Source organism: Lithobates pipiens, unplaced genomic scaffold (genome assembly GCF_037356315.1).
Source record: "Lithobates pipiens isolate NorthernLeopardFrog02 unplaced genomic scaffold, aLitPip1_a1.2 Scaffold_18, whole genome shotgun sequence".
Taxonomy (NCBI): domain Eukaryota; kingdom Metazoa; phylum Chordata; class Amphibia; order Anura; family Ranidae; genus Lithobates; species Lithobates pipiens.
Window position 1 is genome coordinate 162,803,672 of NW_027507758.1, and position 13,913 is coordinate 162,817,584.

General features: G+C 43.7%; 1 protein-coding gene across 1 annotated transcript in view; it reads left to right on the top strand.

Moving 5' to 3' along the window:
* The first annotated feature begins 1,316 nt into the window (after positions 1-1,316).
* Positions 1,317-13,913, top strand: part of SYNE1 (spectrin repeat containing nuclear envelope protein 1) — a 663,643-nt gene continuing 651,046 nt past the window's right edge. Inside the window, exon 1 of the mRNA XM_077486324.1 lies at positions 1,317-1,441. The gene's annotated coding sequence lies outside the window, so the exon portion shown is untranslated. The remainder of the gene's footprint in view (positions 1,442-13,913) is intronic.

Genomic DNA, 13,913 nt, shown 5'->3' on the forward strand with positions numbered 1-13,913 from the left:
TCATTGGCTGACAGCTGATCACATGGTAATGGACCGGGATCAGTGATCACCTGAGTCTCAGTGACTCGGTGATCACAGCGCGCTCCGCGCGTGCCCTGCAGGGCGCGTGCAAGGAGCGTGCACAGGGGAAGCTGTCATATGATGGCCTCCCGGGAATTCACATCCACGCTGTGGTCATCATTCGGCCATAGTGCGGATGTCAGGTGCTTAAAATGCTTGTAAAATCCTATAATCCACTCTATTACAGTAGAATATAATGTACAATGTGTGTGTTTCTGTAATATAATTGTGGAGAAGAGAGCTCCGGCGGGTCACAAAAGCGCAGAGCAGCGCTATAATGAAGGTATTTGGCACAATTATATTACAGAAACACACACATGCCCCAGTCCTCCCATGCTCGCACAGAAAGGCGAACGTGCCAAGCATAGGCGTGCGCACAGGGTGTGCCAGGTGTGCCTGGGCACATCCTAATCACCCCATGTGGGGAAAATTCCCCTTGTTTAGATCCCTTATTTTTCAACAAAGCCCCCTAAAAAAAAAATTGTCAAAAATAATAAAAAATGTAATAATAAAAGTTAAAATGATTGACAGCGTCCACTGCCCTACTGACACCAATCTCTGCCCTACTGACACCATCCATTGCTCTACTGACACTGTTAGTATATATACACATATGTGTTTGAGCTTTGGGTGCACACCCTAATGCAATAGGATGCGCACACCTATGGTGCTGTATCAGTCCCGAACGCACACGTGAACCGTAAACGTCAGATCATGGGCAGTAATTGTAGCACCAGACCTCCTCTGTATATCTAAAGTGGTAAAGGCTTTTAAAGAATCACCTATGGATAGTAAAATTTACGTTTTTGTTGCCTTTGCACGGGCGTGCGCAGTTTTAAAGCGGCTTATGTGGGACCAATTCAGACAAGGGTGGAGGGGGTGATGTGCCCGTTTTGGTCTTGCCTAGGGCAGCTCAAAACCAAAATACACCACTGTCTGTGTGTGTTACATGACTGCAAAGAGCCCATTATTGCTTTCTGTTTAAGTAAACTGCAAGTTCCAGTCCCCCCATCCGATGACCAATCCTGTATCAGTAGCTGATCCCCAGTGTAATGCCATGATCAGATCACTGCACCCCACATACAGGCAGATCTGCTGCTGCCGGTCACCCAGCTCCAGTTGTCAGCGATCATCTCCTAGTGATGTGCAGGTTATGCAATAGCAATGTGCAGGTTCCTGCAGAGTCATAGTGAAGAAAGTGAGTGTAGATGTGAGCCCTCCTCCTCCTACACAGTCTCCTCCTCAGACTCTGCTCATTCCCCTCCACACTGAGGACACACAGCCTTACTACACACTGCAGGAGCAATGCAGCTCTGATCAGCTGGAAGGTGACAAGGTGATCCCAGGCAGCCATCACTACACAGCCAGTGCATGGTGACAGGTGAGTGTTGGGGGGTCCTGGGTGTGATGGGTAGGAGGGGGGCACTGATTTCAGATGTGGGTTATGCTGGGCATCCTCTCCTCCTGCGGTGTGCAGAATTCCTGGATTTATTGCAGGGATTTATTATTCTGATCGTGGGATCTGCAGCACTTAACAGCTCTGGTCAGCTTTGATTTCATCTGAAGATCGTGCATGTTATGATCGGCTGGGACAAACTGTAGATCATCTGTAGAAATAGATGTACAAGGTGCTGATCAGTTGGGGAAAACTAGATCGTGTGTAGTGATGATGAGTTGGGGCAGACTGTAGATCGTGCATAGAAATCGAGGTTGATGGTGCTGATCAGTTGGGGCAATCTGTAGATTGTCAATAGAAATCGATGTGTATTGTGATGATGAGTTATGACAATCTGTAGATCGTCTATAGATATCGATGTGCATGATGCTGATCAGTTAGGGGAAATCTATAGCTCGTCTATAGAAATCGATGTGCATGGTGTTGATCAGTTAGGGGGCAATCTGTAGATCATGTATGGTGGTGATCAGTTGGGGGGCAATCTGTAGATCATGTATTGTGCTGATGAGTGGGGGGCAATCTGTAGATCGTGTATGGTGGTGATCAGTTGGGGGGCAATCTGTAGATCATGCAGGGTGTTGATCAGTTGGGGTGAAATCTTTAGATCATGTATGGTGGTGATCAGTTGTGGGGGCAATCTGTAGATCATGTATTGTGCTGATCAGTGGGGGGCAATCTGTAGATCGTGTATGGTGCTGATCAGTGGGGAGCAATCTGTAAATCATGCAGGGTGTTGATCAGTTTGGGGCAATCTGTAGATCATGTATGGTGGTGATCAGTTGGGGACAATCTGTAGATCATGTATGGTGGTGATCAGTTGGGGGGCAATCTGTAGATCATGTATGGTGGTCTTCAGTTGGGGGCAATCTGTAGATCATGTATGGTGGTGATCAGTTGGGGGCAATCTGTAGATCATGTATGAGGGGGATCAGCTGGGGGCAAACTGTAGATCATGTATGGTGGTGATCATTTGGGGACAATCTGTAGATCATGTATGGTGGTGATTATTTTGGGACAATCTGTAGATAATCTATGGTGGTGATCAGTTGAAGATCATCTATAGGAATAGATGTGTGATGAGTTAACAAGTGCCTGTGGAAGAGGTGAGCAAACTTCAGATTGCTTTACTAGTAGAGCAGAGTTGTTGTACTTGGTTACCAAGGAGCATGGCTTCCTGTCAACCACAACCACAACACACATCACTGGAGGCTGAGGAATCCTTACAATGCAAACACAGCAGGGCAAGGAGGAGGAGAAGGAGGGGGTCATCAGGGGTTGGAAGGATCTCAGAGATTCTCCCATCCATGATAGATGACTACCTGGATAGACCTACCTCCCCCTGGTCACCTACCTACTACACTCCCTCCTGTGCAGCATCAGTGACTGTCTGCTCTAGATTTGTCATTTCCTTTTCCTGGCTCAGATCAGCAGCTCATTGAAATGACAAGTACATCTCAGCACAGGGGAAGTTTTCTGCTAGAGTGGATTTTTTTTAATTATTATCCAGGATGTCCTTTAAAAATAGATTCCTTTTAATTGGCTTTTGCTCTTTGATTTCTTAAAGCCAAAAGCAAACTTTTTTTTTATACTGCAGCTTAGATGTGATGGCTGCGTTCATTTTCTTTTTTTAGGCTTTCTTTTCTTTTTTTTTTATCTGATAATTTAGCCAATGATGTTGTTTTTCAATAGAACACACTGTCCAGCAGATGTAGGAGTAATGCCCTGTACACACGGTCGGAAATTCTGACGGAAAAGGTCCGATGGGATTATATTGTCGGAAAATCCAATCGTGTGTGCGCTCTATCGGACTTTTTGCGTCGGAAATTCTGACAGAAAAAAATTCAGAGCTGGATCTAATATTTTCTGACAAAAAAATCCAATCAGACTTTTTCCGATCATTTGTAGAGAACCCTGACGGACAAAGTGCCACGCATGCTCAGATTAAAATTACAAGACCAACGCTATTGGCTACTAGCCTCTACGTAGTCCCGTCGTACGCAACGAACATCACCTTGTTCCGAACAATCGGATTTTCCGACAACTTTGTCCGACTGTGTGTATGCAACACCAGTTTCAGCCAAAATCTGTCAGAAAAAATCTGACAGATTTTGTGGTCGGAATGTCCGACCGTATGTACAGGGCATTAAAGTGGTTGTAAACCCTTACAACACACTTTGACCTACAGGTAAGCCTAGATTAAGTCTTACCTGTAGGTCCAAGAAATATCTCCTAAACCTACACGGTTTAGGAGATATTTGCCGAAAGACAGGCACCGCTATCTATGGCGCATGCGCCGTTGACAGCGGCACGCAGGCGCACTGAGCGCGGCACCATCAACAGTGATATGCCACGCGTGGCGGCTCCCGCACGCATGCACGGGAGTGACGTCATCGCGGCTTCGCCGAATGACAATGGCGGAGCGGCCAGACCCACTGAGAAGATGGATGCGCCGAACTACAGGGGACAGCGGTGACTTCGCTGGCTCCTGTGTCAGGTAAGTGACACATAATGGGCTACTATGCGATGCGTAGTCCATTATGCTTTACCTTTGCAGGGAATGAAAGAGGAAGTAAACTCATCAGGGTTTACTTCCTCTTTAAAGAGATAATCTAAACCATTTGTCACCAACAGGGGTGCGTACAATGATCAGATTTTATTTTTTCATTTGTTTGCTGTAGCCGCATAAAGAGGAACTGCAGTCTGCTCACATAATTTGTAATAAAAACATCTTTGCCATTCTGAAGCTTCCTCCCAACCACTTTGCATATTATTTTATATATGTGATTCTATACTTGCCAAATATGCTGCAGAAATTTCCTTCCATTAAGCCTGGTTGTATCCATTTTAACCGTGGGCATCTGAAGCTGCTGCCTGTTCACTTCCTGGATTCACACAGAGGCACACCTCCAGCTCTGCAGCTCTCATTGGCCCTTTTATGACTCACCCCCCCCCCCCCCCCTTGCTGGCAAACTCTTATGGGAGTGTGAGAGAGAGCTGTGCATGATGCCATAAGCCCAGGCTTTTTACCAGACAAGATACAACAAGTGGGCTGTATAAGGTATTTACTGGCAGAAAAAAAAATGTTTTACTATCCAAAGTTGAAACAACAAAGGCAGAGGATTTAATAGATGGAAAGTTGAAAAAATGACCGGAGGTCCGCTTTAAAGCGGTTGTAAACCATTTAAAAAAAAAAAAAAAAAAAAACCTGTAAGATAATGGCATAATGAGCTAGTATACATACTAGCTCATTATGCCATTATCTTACAGTTTTTTTTTTTAGTACTTACCTTAGAATGAAGCCCCCTGCAGCGGCGCCTGGTCACCGCTGAGAGGCTGATATTTTCCCCCAGTGCTACTCCTGGGTTTGCATGCTCCGCCGCTGTGCATAGACACACAGGCACGCAGGAGCCTTTAGTTTCCACAAGAAGCTCTGAAGTTCTGGCACGATACGCCGGACCTTCGGAGCGCATGTGCCGTTGGCGTCAGAGGCTGCATGCAGGGTGAATATCTCCTAAAATGGTGCACAAAATCACAAAGCGGAGCATACAACCACTATAAAGTGGTTGTAAAGTCAGAAGGTTTTTTTTATCTTAAAGCGGGAGTCCGCCGTTTTATTTTTTATTTTTTAAAAGCCAGCAGCTACAAATACTGCAGCTGCTGACTTTTAAAATAATGACACTTACCCACCCAGCGCGCCCGCGATGTCGGCACCCGAAGCCGATCTCTCGATCGTCTCTCGGGTGCTGCCGCCGCCATCTTAGGTATGGGAATCAGGAAGTGGAGCCTTTCGGCTTCATTTCCCGGTTCCCTACTGCGCATGCGCGAGTTGCGCTGCACAATAAGGATGGTCCCCGCTGTCTCTGGGATCCGTGTGTTTCCCAGCAGGCAGCGGGGGACCTTCGGAAAGGGGCGTAGATTCTGCGGAAAGGGGCGTACCTTCTGCAGAATCTACGCCGGAAGTGGGTGCAGATACCTGTACTGTACAGGTACCTGCACCCCCCTCCCCCCTGAAAGGTGCCAATTGTGGCGCCGGAGGGGGGGAAGGTTCCAATGAGCGGAAGGTCCACTTTAGGGTGGACCTCCGCTTTAATGCATTCTATGCATTAACCACTTCAGCCCCGGAAGATTTGGCTGCTAAATGACCAGGCCATTTTTTTGCGATAAGGCGCTTTAACTGATAATTGCGCTGTTGTGTGCTGCTGCACCCAAACAAAATGAACGTCATTTTTTCCCCACAAATAGAGATTTCTTTTGGTGCTATTTGATCACCTCTGCATTTTTTCTTATTTTTATTTTTTTGCGATATAAACAAAAAAAGAGCATCAATTTTGAAAACAAAACAAAATATTTTGAACTTTTTGCAATATAAATACCCCCAATTTTTTTTTTAAAAAGCTATTTTTTTCCTCAGTTTAGGCCAATATAGATATTTCTACATATTTTTGGTAATAAAATTCACAATAAGCGTGCATTGATTGGTTTGCGCAAAAGTTATAACATCTATAAAATAGGGAAAAGAGTTATGGCATTTTTATTATTAATTGTTTTACTAGTAATGGCAGCGATCAGCGATTTTTATCGGGACTGTGACATTATGGCGGACAGATGGGACACTTTTGACACATTTTTGGGACCATTGGCATTCATACAGTGATCAGTGCTATAAAAATGCACTGATTGCTGTGTAAATGTCACTTGCAGGGAAGGGGTTAACACTAGGAGGCGATCAAGGGGTTAACCGTGTTCCATAGGGAGTGATTCTAACTGTGGGGGGAGGGGACTGACTGGGTGAGAAGAGCGATTCGTACGTTCATACTTAGTATGAACAACAGATCGGTCTCCTCACCCCTGACAGAACAGTGATCTGTCTGTTTACATTGACAGATCTCTGTTCTGTCTCTGTGTGGAGCGATCGTGGGTGCCTGGTGGTCATCGTGACCGCCGGGCAAGCGGAACGGCTCCGGAGTTGCGCTGCTGGCATACACGTGCCCCCCCCTATTGGTCAAAAGGCGAACCGACGTACAGTCAGTTCACCTAGGGGAGCCAGCCTACCGCAGTACAACTGCGGCGGCTGGTCAGGAAGGGGTTAAGATAAAAAAGCCTTCTGTGTGCATCAGCCCCCCTAATACTTACCTGAACCCCATGTCTATTCAGCGATGTCCAGGAGTGTTTTGGCCGGTCATTGACCGCTGATTGACCGCTTAGGCTCTGAGGAAGATGGTTTGTCCTTGAAACGCGTCAGCCATTTGGGATGCCATCTGACCCCTCCAATATCAGTTCCAGGTTTCAGACATTCAGCGACGCAGTCTCACCAACTGATAAGCCTCTTTTACACGCTCGTATGATTATTGCTGTTATAGCTTGTAATAAAATTTACAATTGGTAATGCACAAGGTCGGTGCCCCCCCCTTTTCTCATTTTTTGTTCCAGTTTTAAGAATACCCATTGCTCTGAGGAGGGCAGCAAGACTGCAGGCACTGTTTGATTTAGAGGGTTGGTCGCTCCACTTATTCATAGACTAAGCACCCAAGCGCAGGAGATTAGTATTGTGTTGTTGTCTATAAAAATAACAAACATGTTATACTTACCTGCCCTGATCCTCTTCTTCTTGGGTCCCTCGTCGGCTCTTCTAGGCCCCTCCCTCCTGTTCAGTGTCCCCACAGCAAGCAGCTTGCTATGGAAGCAGCCGAGCCGATCCACAACTCCCTTTGTCCATTTAGACACAGAGCTGTGGCCTGACCCCTCCACCCTCTCTCTCCTGATTGGCTAGCTGACTTTGACTGGCAGCAGTGGCAGCCAGTGGCACCGCTGCTGTGTCTTAGCCAATCAGGAGGGAGAATCACGGATTGGCTGAGACACTCGTGGACATCACTGGAGAAAGAGAGAGAGACCTCAAGTAAGTATTAGGGGGGCCGAGTTGGGCTCCTACACACAGAAGGCTTTTTATCTTAATGTATTGAAACTTTCTGACTTTACAACCACTATAAAGCAGTTCTTCGCCCTGTTTGAAAAAAAAGTTAAAAGTCAGCAGCTACAAATCCTGTAAGTAAAAAGACACTTACCTGTCCAGGAGTCCACCTGAACTGGTTCTTCCCCCGGTCTTCGGGTTCTCGCGCCGGCATGTTTCCTATGCGCAGCCAGCTGTGATTTCTTGCAGCTTCTCAGTCAGCTTCCCACTGCGCGTGCGTGAGCTGCACTCTACTTCTGGGACATGGCTCAGAAGGTGGGCAGAGTAGGGGAGAGGGGAACTTCCGTTGGATCCAGTCCGGCGTTCCAACCGGAAGTGGGAGCAGGGAACTATAAAAACCAGATACCCGCTTCCCCGCCTCCTAGTGGGAAAAATAGAAGGGGGGGGGGCAAAAAGCTAACTGAACTGAGGGTGAATTGGAAAAAAAATCCATGCTAAGCACAATCATTACATTTTTGGATCGTGTGTTGAGACTTTCAAAACAAAAATTTCCGAAGGGACAAGCTCTTCAAAATGTTTCTTGTACATGAAGAGAACGAATGATTTTCATTTGATGTGTACAGTACTGTTTTCCTACAGAAATATCAGTGTTGGGGACCCCAAAAACTGTGAAAAACTGGCTCGGGTGAGGACAGTGCTGGATCCCTAGACAGGTCTTTTATCAAGAGTCAGCAGCTACAGTATTTGTAGCTGCTGCCTTTTAATTTTTTTTTTTGGGTGGATACGACAGAAGATCTGCTTTAAGTGGGACCGTATTATGAAGCCTCTTGTTAAAGTGTTACTAAACCCACAACAGTAATATCACGTGCGTGCCAGCAGAGCAACTCCGGAGCCGATACGCTTGCCATGACCACCAGGCACCCACGATTGCTCCACACAGAGTCTGTATATGCAGTAAAGCATGCTTGTTATAGTCACCGTGGAACCTAAGGGGTCAATCCTCTGCATTGTGTAAAAAGGCTGTTTGATCTTGTCTTCTCTGATTCTCCCCTTCTTCCACAGTCCCCAAGCCATCTCCTGATAGTACAGAGCCTTTGGAGGCACTCTGCACATGCTCAGTTTGGGGTGTATTGCTAGAGAGTTTTTTTTTTCTTGGGAGGGTGCATGTGATCAGCACAGGGCCAATCAGCACTTTCCAGACAGAAGGTCAGGGAGTCATGCAGGCTCATAGGACAGTCAGAGGAGAATGAAAACTCCTCCTACAAGCTTTAACCAGTGCCCTGCTGGACACTGATAAAAGTCACGCGACTGCAATATACTAGAGCTGCACGATTAATTGTCAAGAATCGTTATTGCGATTTTGCCCCATTGCGATCTTGACAAATGTACAGTATTTCCTGATTCTTTATATGCAGAGAATTGTCTCTGCTCTTCTGAAGCCGACAGCCATCAAAAGAAAGGAAGAAAAAAAAAATGGGCAGTCTGCCAAGAATCACAACATTCTTTAGCAGTGGAACTTAAAGTGGAGGGCCACCCTAAAAAAAAAAAAAAAAAAAAAAAAAAAATTTGCATTAATATTCTTTAAAAAAATGTAATTATTTTTTTTTAACTTTCTAGAAACCCCTGTTGCTAGGCAGTCTTCCTAATCTGCCTCTTCCTACTCCGCGGTGATCCTCAGTCTTCTCTCCTCCTTGCGTTGTCTTCTGGGGGAATCGGGCGTGCTGTGTTCTGGGAAATGTGTGTGTCCCAGAACACAGTGCGCCCCATTCACAAAGCGTCGCGCGACTCGCACATGCACAGTAGGATACGGGCAGTGAAGCCACAAGCTAAGGGACGAGGGACGTATCAGCCTCGGCAGGGCCGACATTGCGGGAGCCCTGGACAGGTAAGTGTCCTTATTAAAAGTCAGCAGCTACAGTGCTTGTAGCTGCTGACTTTAAAAAAAAAAAAAATTTCTGCTGGAACACCACTTTAAGTATGAACATTGTAACAATTTGTCAAAGGAATATATTTTTGGGTAAATACGGAAAGTTTAACCACTTAAACACTAAAACCTTTTTCTGACATCTATTGGTTTCAAGTTAAAAGAATTTTATTTTTTTGCTAGAAAATGACATATATATATATATATATATATATATAGATAGATATATATAGATATATATATATATATAGATATATCTATCTATATATATATATATATATATATATATATATATCTATATATATATATATATATATATCTATATATATATATATATATATATATATATATATATATATATATATATATATATATATATATATTAGTTTGTTTTTGTTTTTTGTAGAGACCCTAGAGAATAAAATGGTGGTTGTTGCAATATTTTATGTCACACTATATTTTGTGCAGCGGTCTTTCAAATGTAATTTTTTGGGGAAAAAGTTACTTTAATGAATAAAAAAAACAAAAAAAAAACCAACTAACCAGTAAAGTTAGCCCAAATTTTTTTTGTATAATGTGAAATATTTTATGCCGTGAGAATTGTGATCTTTTTATTCTAAGCAAACAAATAGTGATTCTCATTATGGACAAAATCATGCAGCTCTACAATATACTGATTAGAAAAGGTATTTAGCAGTTTATATTTACTAAAATAATTGCATTTCCATGTTCTGTGTACTGTGGGAGACCAGATATAGTGAATGCAGGGTCCTGGGTTTAGTAACACTTTAACTTACCTTTGAAAGTGATATATGCCACAAATTAGTTTGATTTGCAGATGTAAAGTCAAAGTGTGAACAGTTACTTTAGTTTTGTTTCTTTTTGATGTAAATATTTTAATAGTGTGCACATTCACATTCACCATGAGTGAATCTAAGATGGAAGTGATAACTAGGCTCTCTAGCGTACGTTTCCAGGAATAGCCCACATGCCGTTAGTTCATTGGTGGAGATGAATCTGCGTGGAGTAATAAGTGACCGTCGCCTGTGATGCAAGGAAAGTATTTCTGCAGTTGAACACTTGCCTAGAGATGTTTCATTTACCATGGTGATAGTGATTTGGAGACCCTATGAAAGGCTCGTCCTGCTTTCAATGCCAGAGCCCTTTCAGTGAGCGGACAAAGTGCTGGAGAGAAGAAAAGACTTCTCTCCGGATGGATGAATGGATGCATGACCTCCTACAGTCATTCCCTGATGCTGTGCCTATTGACCCCCTCCCTGGCGTTTTGTGAAAACATCAGTCACAAAATATGGGGCCCTATGTAGATAACTTGCTGCATTGCCCGTGACAACCATTCGTAGCGGTCAGTTTTGCATAAGTTGGTAAAAAAAAAAAGACGTAAATGCGTTGTTCATTGTAGAAAACAAAAGGTCTTTCCTTTTAAGATATGTTTAACCCCCTTCATGCTTGGAGGGGAATACAAATCTTATTGTTTTGAGTTTTGAAACTTTGGCATGTGTTTATATCATCAAAACTACTTAGGCCGGCCATACGCAGTGCGAAGTTCTTTCCTGCAACCACGGGTTGCAGGAAAGCAATTTTCATGATTCCCGCATCATCACAGACAGTGCTGACGGTGGAATTCCTCCTGCCGGGCCATTGTCTGCTCCCGGCTGGGGAGAAGACAGTGGTTATCCATAGCAGTTGCAACAATCGGAAGCAAATCTGACAGACTGGTTATACCCAAGTTGATCGATCGACTTAATACATTCAACCCGCCCATTAATGGTTCGAATCTTCTGTTGAACCGGTCCAGATTTGAACTGTGTATGGCCTGCTTTCGTTTATTCCCGATGAATTATACTGCATATTTTTCTGGAAAAATTGAGCCTTTATTTGGCGGCTCCTGATTTGTTTTTTTTATCAAGGAAAATTTGCCAAAAATAGTAAAAAAATAAATTAAAAAATCCACAACCAAAAGAAAAATACTGAAATAAATATCTCTTCTCTTGTTGTACCATATATGCATATATTATTTGTGGTAGTAGGGCCAAGAAACGAAAGTACACATCTTTTTTGTTTTTGTTTTTTTATTCTACCTAAAATACTCTAACATTAAATAAAGATTATTTTGTATTTTTTGTTACATAAAACATACAGACCCCGACTCTGATACTAACCAAGATGCAAACTCTGCTCTAGCTATTTTATTGTTATTTATTATCAATAGGACACTTGTAAATGGGATTGATGTGTGAACATCAGTAATCTCTAGCATTTATTTTACATGTATTTGAGCGTATTTGTGCGTACACGATTAAAATAAATTTTAGCTCTCGGAATGGAATTTTAACCTCTTAAAATGACTATTTTATACACGTATGTGCATATTTCCTGCATGTGTAAATATGTGAATACAATTCGCACGGGTAACATAAATCTCTGTAATTAAAAAAAAAAAAAATGTATTCGTCTATGTGCAACACATGTTTTCCCGCTTGTGTGTACGTTGAAAAAAAAATGGGCTGCATTTAGATCAGTAAAAGAAATGCCTGTATGCCTACAAACACTGAGTTTTTAGGCAGCAATGTGCAATAGGCCTTGTTATTTTTAATTTTTTTTTCATTTGACTAGGAGAACTAGAGTCATTGTATCTTTTTTCTTTATTCATAAGTAGTAATAGAGTAAGAGTCGGTTCACACTGAGGCAGCACAACTTGCAGTGCGAGTGTACTTCTGTATAGAAGTCAATGCAAGTCGCCCCAAAAGTAGTACAGGAACCTTTTTCTAAGCCAGAGCGACTTGAGTCGCTCCTATTAAAACGGTTTCATAGTACAGAACGGGTCAGGCGGCTAAGCGTCGTCCCTGTGTGAACCAGCTCTTAGCGTCGGTTCCTACTACAGCGACTTGGGATCCGACTTAGACCTCAAGTTGCCCCAAGTAGCTGGACATAAGAAAGAAGTGACTAAGAGCCTTCTTAATGTACACTTCTGAAGTCGCTCCGACTTCAAAAAAGGTTCCTGTACTACTTCAAGGAGACTTCTAGGCACCTTGTACCCATAGATTTTAATGGAAGTTGCCTCCAAGTCAGATCTCTATCTATATTGAAGCGACTTTACAGGAAAAAGAAAATAATTTATCCAGGTACCCCCCTCCCTCCCACAGAGCTGATTATTCTGTGATTGGTCACAGCCAAACTCGCCTGTCCTGGAGGCAACTTTAAGTCAAGTTGCGCAATGTTGCGTTGAAGTTGCCTTCAAATTGCCATCTCGCTGTTAGCCGGGTTGCCCCTGTGTGAACCGGTGTTCTGGTTAGAACTGTCCCCCTATCGGATAGTGTCCGCCCCATACCGCGCACCTTCTGCTCTGAGTCCAGGTTCAAGCCCCACCATGCAAGTGGACATACGGTATGCACTTAATAACAGGGCCCCTCGTGGGCTCGCTTCGCTCACCACGCTTCACTCGCCATGCTTTGGCATGGCCTCGGCAATTTTTTATTCTAACTCTATGTCCACTTGGATGGTGGGGCTTGAACCTGGACTCAGTGTGCAGGCGCTGTTCACCTTCGGAGACTTTCGCAGTACAGGGCGGACACTATCCGACAGGGCCCAGTATTCGACAAGACACCGGCACTGTTTTACTTATTTCCCACAATTTACACAGCGCTTTACATATTGTCTGTATATTGTGCATTCACATCAGTCCCTGCCCTCATTTAGCAAACGAAATTCTACTGATGTAAAGTCAACTTTATTCTCATCTGTAGAAATGCTTGTCATCTCCTCAGATGCCCATTGGGAGTTACACAGCTGTCACTGGAAACTCTTCAGGCAGGTCAGTTCCTTCTTATGCCATCCTCATGTTCTACCTTCTCTCCATTTTCCTACCATGACTGGTACTTCCAGGTATGGGGTGCATGTAACTGTCTCCTTTTTCCCATGATGCATTGCTGGATTCTTGGATGCAGTCACATGTGGTAGGCAGAAGATCCTTGGCCTTGACCTAGCCCAGGTTTTGGAGCATACTCTGGCTTTTTTTTTTTCACTTGGATTCACCAGGCAGTCAGGTTGGTAGGAGGACAGTGGATAGGGTAGTGGATGGGGGTATGTAGGTGGCAAAGGGAATATGGAAATCACTAGATTGGGTATACAGCTGAGTATAAAAGTGACTTGTAGTTATGATTTACTATCCTTTAAAGCTAATCTCCAGGGGCAAAAAAATGAAATTTTTGCAGCGAGTCTCCATCTTCATTGCAAAGGTTGACAAAACTTTGCCTGTTGTTGTAAGACTGTGAAAATGCCCTGCATTGAAGTGGTTAAATACTGCATGAAACCTATCTCCCAAAAAGGAGCAGGAGCTTCTTTTGGGTAACAAATGAGCATAGGGCAGCCTATTAAAGTGAATAAGCTGCCCTATGCCCAACACACGGAAACATAGGCAAATAGCACTTAAAAAGATATGAACGGGGCCTAATACAGGAGGTGTGTTACTGACCAGATCTCCAGGTGAAAACAGAGGGAAAACAAATGCAGCCACCACATCTAAGAAGTGGTAAGCTGCAATATAT